Genomic DNA, 5804 nt, shown 5'->3' on the forward strand with positions numbered 1-5804 from the left:
GCTCCCGGCCCCGCGCTGGGCGCCCCGCGGCCGCCGCCCTCTTATAGCGCCCGGAGCGCCAGGCCGGGGGCGGGGCGCCGGCCAGCTGGCCCGGCCCCGCCCGCGCCCGGGGAGGGGTCACGCCGGCGCCGGGGGCGGGCCGAAACCCGAGCCAGCGCCCCGCCCAGCCTCGTTGCTGCCCTGCCACTCGGGTCTCAGGGCGCGCCTCGCGCGTGGGAAGGGAGGCACGCGAGGGGGCGGGTGGGAACCAGGGCGGCCGGAAGGGGCGGGAGCGTGGCGGGGGCCGGGGGAGGGGAACGAGCCCCAGGGCGGCTGTGGGGGTGGAGCCAAGACAGAGCGTTGGTGGCCTGGGGCAAGACGGCGGGCCTCGCGCGTGGGAAGGGAGGCACGCGAGGGGGCGGGTGGGAACCAGGGCGGCCGGAAGGGGCGGGAGCGTGGCGGGGGCCGGGGGAGGGGAACGAGCCCCAGGGCGGCTGTGGGGGTGGAGCCAAGACAGAGCGTTGGTGGCCTGGGGCAAGACGGCGGGGCCAGCGCTGGGCTGCTAACCGGGTGGGAGCAAGCGGGTGGGAGCGTTGGGGAACCTGGGGGTGGGGGACTTGGGGCGGCCGCGGGGGCGGGGTGTGGCCTGGGGCGGGGCCAAGGCGGAGCTCTTGGCCGCGACGCAAGGGGTGGTGCCGCAGGGGACTACGGTGTCAGTCCGGAGCTGGAGCGCGCGCGTCGTCTCCCGAAGGAGTTTGCGTAAAAGGGGAGACAAGCCAGCAGGTGATGCCCCTGCCTTTTGCGAAGACTGACAGTTCAGGAAGCGAGGCCACAGGGGCTCTGCTCCCTGGTTTGTTGTCCTGGGAATGAGGCGACCTGATGAGGGATGGTGCGGGCTGGGTCGCTCAACCTTTTGGGACCTCTCTCTTCCTATCCTTAAATCAAGGGAGGTGAACTAGAGGCTGAGGTCACTGCCAGCGCTGATCCTCGGGTGACCTCCTTCTCAGAACCTATGTACTGTGAGAACTGGACAAAGGGGTCTTGGCGCTGCTAGAGGCAAGAGGAGTTGCCAGGGACACGGAGGAGAGATGACGCAGAGCCACTGCTAAAGCAAGTCAGTGTCCGAGAACCCAAAACCCAAATTAAAACAGGTAACACAAATTACCAGACACAGGATGGGGTCAAGGAGAATCCTTAGAAACCCCTGAGCCAGGGGTTCTCCATGTCAACAGCCACAGACCAGGGAGCAGAGCACTGCTCTGGGGTCCAGGCTGTGGGATAAGTGTCCACGAAATGCCAGCCTTCAGAGGACACTAGAGGCTCCATGGGCCCACTAAGCCAGGGCTGCCAGAGCCCTCAAGTCGTGGGCCTGAAGGGGAGAGCCCAGCTCCCTATCAGACATCAGTACTCAGAGTTGCTGCATCTGGGCACAATGATCCAGGGTCTGCGGGTCTGAGCACCCCCAAAGTCTGGGCTAGTGGGCTCTGAGGATCTACTGCTTTGTGACCTGTGTCAGGACAGTGCTGTGAGGCAAAACAGGAGTGCAAAAGATGTACCCTGACAGTGGCCCGTAGAGCAGGACATATCCTTGGGCTCTCACCTCTCTTAGAAGGCCACCCAGGTGATCATACACCATCCTGCCTGGGGACCTGGGTGCTTGTCTGGGTGAGAAGAGGGTGGGGAGAAGATGGGGCCTGAGCAAATCACTTCCTCTCTGGGCCTCAGTTTCCCCATCTGAGACCCATCCGACTCCAGGGAGTTGTGTCTTTTTCTAAGTTGTAATGTCACGCTGTAGAAACCTCTGCCCATAGTTCTGCCTCTCTGTGGGTGTGACCAGCCCCACATCATTCCCCACTCCAGGGACTCCTCCTGTGGGAGGGGGCCCTCCAATGCCCTCATCTGCTCACACCACACTCGGCCACCTCACCAACAGGGCTGGCACAGCAAAGAGAACACCAACCAAAGCAGCCCCAGCCCACCCGGACTGCAGGACTTGGGGACACCCTGTCATCCCCACCTCCGAGGGCCTCAACACAGCCCGCAGGGCCTCTACCTGAAGTGCTGGCTCCCACACCCGGGAAGTGTGAGGCATGGGGTGAGGGGACGCAAAGTGATGACATGTTTAAAGGCACAGAGATTACATCCAAAAAAAATGAAGTGTGAGATTGTAAATATGTGTCTGGAAGGCGCTGTAGGCCTTATAGAGTTCCATTCTGTGGGGAGTGGAGGGTTCTCTTCTGGCCACCCAGAAAGTCCCAAGGAAAGAGGCGGCCAGCTGAGGTTCCAGCCAGCGACTGGCAGGGCTATAGTTGGCAAAAAGGGGACTGGAGAGATGAGCACCCTCTGTGGAAGGGGAAGGAGGGCTGGGGTTCTGCTTTCATTGGGCGCTGTCAGCTCATAGCAGCTTGGGGGGCTATCCCAGCCAGACTGAGTGGCCCTATGGCACCTGATTTTGAGTGCTAGGCCTCCCCCAGGTATCAGCAGAGGAGGGATTCTGAGAGACCCCTTCAGTCCAGGGAGTGAGAACCAAGGCCTATAGGAGGACCATGCAACATGGGATGCATGCCGGGCCATGCAACATGGGAGTGGAGGGTGGGGGTGGGGGGGAGGGGGGGCACTGCCCGGTGCAGAGTGACGTTGGGAATACACCTGAGGGTCTGGGAGAGGCTGCCCCTGCCCCCTGTGCCTGGGATGATGGCAGCAACTGAGGTGGTGCCACCAGCTACACCCACCCCAGCTGGACCTGGGGACACAGGCTCCCTCACCCAGGAGTCTCCCAGGCCTCATATCTCCCCATCAGGTCTGACCTCCTCGCCCTGCCCCTACATGCATTCCCATCTCTTCCATGGCCAAGGTGGCCCTACTGCCTGCAGACCTCAAGGCACCCATGCAGTCTGGACCTCTTCAGAGGGGGCCAGGTGCTTCCCACCTCTGCGTCCACAACTCCTGCCTCCCCCACACCCAGCCCCAGCCCACCTTTGCAGCTTCTGGTCACCTGCAACACCTCCCCTGGCCATCCCGCGTTGGCCTGGCCTCACTGTGTCTGCCCAGCATGGAGAAGGAAGGTAAATTAATGTGGAACAGCCACTGACAGACCAGCACCTGGTTCAGTTGACCCTGGATGGTCAACTGAGGCCTAGAGAACTCGGCAAATTAGCTCAAAGGACACAAAGCAAGTGGGGGTGGAGCAGTGGCAAACACATGATCCCAGTCTCCTGCTTTCACCAGCTAAGCCACCTCCAGATAATCTTGCTGGCCTCAGCACAGCATGAGGAGGGTGTGTTATCCAAGGAGGTCAGAACTTTTTCTTCCAGCATAGCATGCTTTGGCCAATGGCAAAGTGGCCCCGTGTTTCTGTTAGAGAAGCCTCGGCTTGGGGCTTTTTTTATTCCCCCTGCCATGGCCACCCAAGCCTGCTTGGCACAGGCCAGCTTTCTGGGAAGGGACATCCAGAGTATGAGGCAGGACAAGCTGTCACTAGTGCGGGGGCTGCAGCCACCCTGTGCAGCCTGAGGGAAAGCAAGGAGTGGTCCAGGCTGGGCTGCGTCTCTACCCTGTACATGTTCCTGACCAGAGTTATGGCAGTGATCTCCAAGGGGCTGATGGGCACATCTCCAAGAGGACCTCATCAGCGCCAGGGAGGGGTGTGTGCTGTGAAACAAAGCCCACCCCGAGACAGGAAAGACAAGGGTGGTAGGCTGTGAAGGCTCACTGGCACTTTTGCAAACATCCAACTTCATGGAGACCTTGGCCCTGTGAACTGCCAGAATCATGCACAGCAATGGGTCCTGAGCATGTTGACACCCAGCCATGCAGAGGGGACTACCCAGGTCTCAGCAGAACAGCAAACTCCTGCAAAGCTGGGGGTGCCCACCATGACCCCAACCTGGGCAAGGGCAGCCCACCTCCCTGGGCCGGGCCCACCCGACATCTTTAAGGCCTAGTTTGGATGCAGGAGCAAGGCCTCAATTGTCAATTCAGTGACTTTCTCAGTCGCCTCCTCCCAGGGCCAGAGACAGAGACAGAGAGAACGCACAGAGGACCACCTTCCCAGCTGATGACCACCCACTCCTCAGCCACTCAGGCCTCAGCTGCCCAGCCAACAGCATGATGAGAATGAGGTTTGGGGAGGATCTAGGAGGTCCAGACTGGGGAGCTTGCCCTGCTCAGATTCTGCCCAGAACAGGGAGTGGTTCTCTCAGGTGGTCTGGAAGGAGTAGGTGAGCAGCTGCTTATCAGAAAATTGGGGCCTAATTGGGAAGGTTTATGGGGCCAGGAAAGGGGGCTCCTTGGGGAGATGGTGAAAGCCACTCATGAGTCATTTGAAACTGAGCCGGACAGAGAGCTCAAGGAGAAATGATCCCACCCAGCCTGCCAGCCATGGGTAGAATGAGCTCATGGGCTCTGGGACGCACATGCGTGCATGTGTGTGCACGTGCGTGTGTGTGTGAGAGAGAGAGAGAGAGAGAGAGAAAGGAGGGGAGCGGAGGGGAGAGGAGGAGAAGAGAGGAGCTGGTACTCACACAGCTGGTACTCAGAAGCTGAGCCCTGCAGAGCCTCCACTGCGGGCCCCATCACTGCATGGCCAGACTGCCCCCTGCAGGTCGGGGAGGGAAGGGCCCAGTATCTCAGCCAGCATCCCAGCCAGCTTCCCGGCCAGCATCCCAGCCAGCATCCAGGCCAGCATAAACATACCTTCTCTGCAGTGCCCAGCACAGGACCTGTCCTGGGACAGATGCCAAATGGACATGGAGCTTATTCTTCACAGTGGGACACCATCTGTTCACACCACTTCATCCTCTGTGAGATGTGTGTTGGAGACTTGGATGCATAATAAACATTTTAACATGTTTATTCAAATGTTTAAAACTTATTTTGAAAGAAATGTAGATTCACATGCAATTGTGAAAAATAATAAGAGACTCCTTGTACCCTTCACCGGGCTTCTCCCAATGGACAATATGACAGCCAGGAAACTGACATTGACAAAGTGCATCGACCTTGCTACATGCACTCATCTGTGTGCATGTGTGTTTAGTTCTATGCACTTTTATAACACATGGAAGTTCATTTGTCCACCACAGTCACACTGAACATCTCCATCACTCATGGAGATCCCTTATGCTGCCCTTTTATAGCCACACATCCCTGGCATCTACTAATCCACTCTCCATCTATCATTTTGTCAGTTCAGGAATGCTATATACATGGAATCATACAGTAACCTTTGGGGATTGGCTTTTGCACAAAGCAAAATTTCCTGGAGATCCATCCAGGTTGTCAAGTGTATCAATAGCCCCTTCCTTTTGATTGCTTCATAGGATTCTACTGTATGGATATACCATTCACACATTGAGGGACATCTGGGCTGTGTCCAGTTTCTGGTTATTATGAATAAAACTGCTGTTAACATTTGTGTACAGGTTTTATGTGAATATAAGTTTTATTTGTCTGAGATAAATGCTCGGGAGAGCAATGGCTGGGTCATATGGTAGTTGCATGTTTAGTTTTGTAAGAAACTGCCAAACTGTTTTCCAGAGTGGCTGCACTGTTTTACATTCCCACCAGCAATGTACAAGAGATCTAGTTTCTCCACATTCTCACCAGTATTTGGGGTTGTCACTGTTTTTTTATTTTAGTTGTTCTTATAAGCATGCAGTGGTATCTCATTGTGGCTTTAATTTGCATCTCCCTAGTGGCTAATAATGTTGAACATTAATGGATTTTATTGCCTCTTTGGTGAAATGTCTATTCATCTTTTGCCCATTTTCTAATTGAATTTTTTAACATTGAGTTTTGAATGTTCTTTATATATTGTAGGTATG

Source organism: Physeter macrocephalus, chromosome 2 (assembly GCF_002837175.3).
Source record: "Physeter macrocephalus isolate SW-GA chromosome 2, ASM283717v5, whole genome shotgun sequence".
Lineage (NCBI taxonomy): Eukaryota > Metazoa > Chordata > Mammalia > Artiodactyla > Physeteridae > Physeter > Physeter macrocephalus.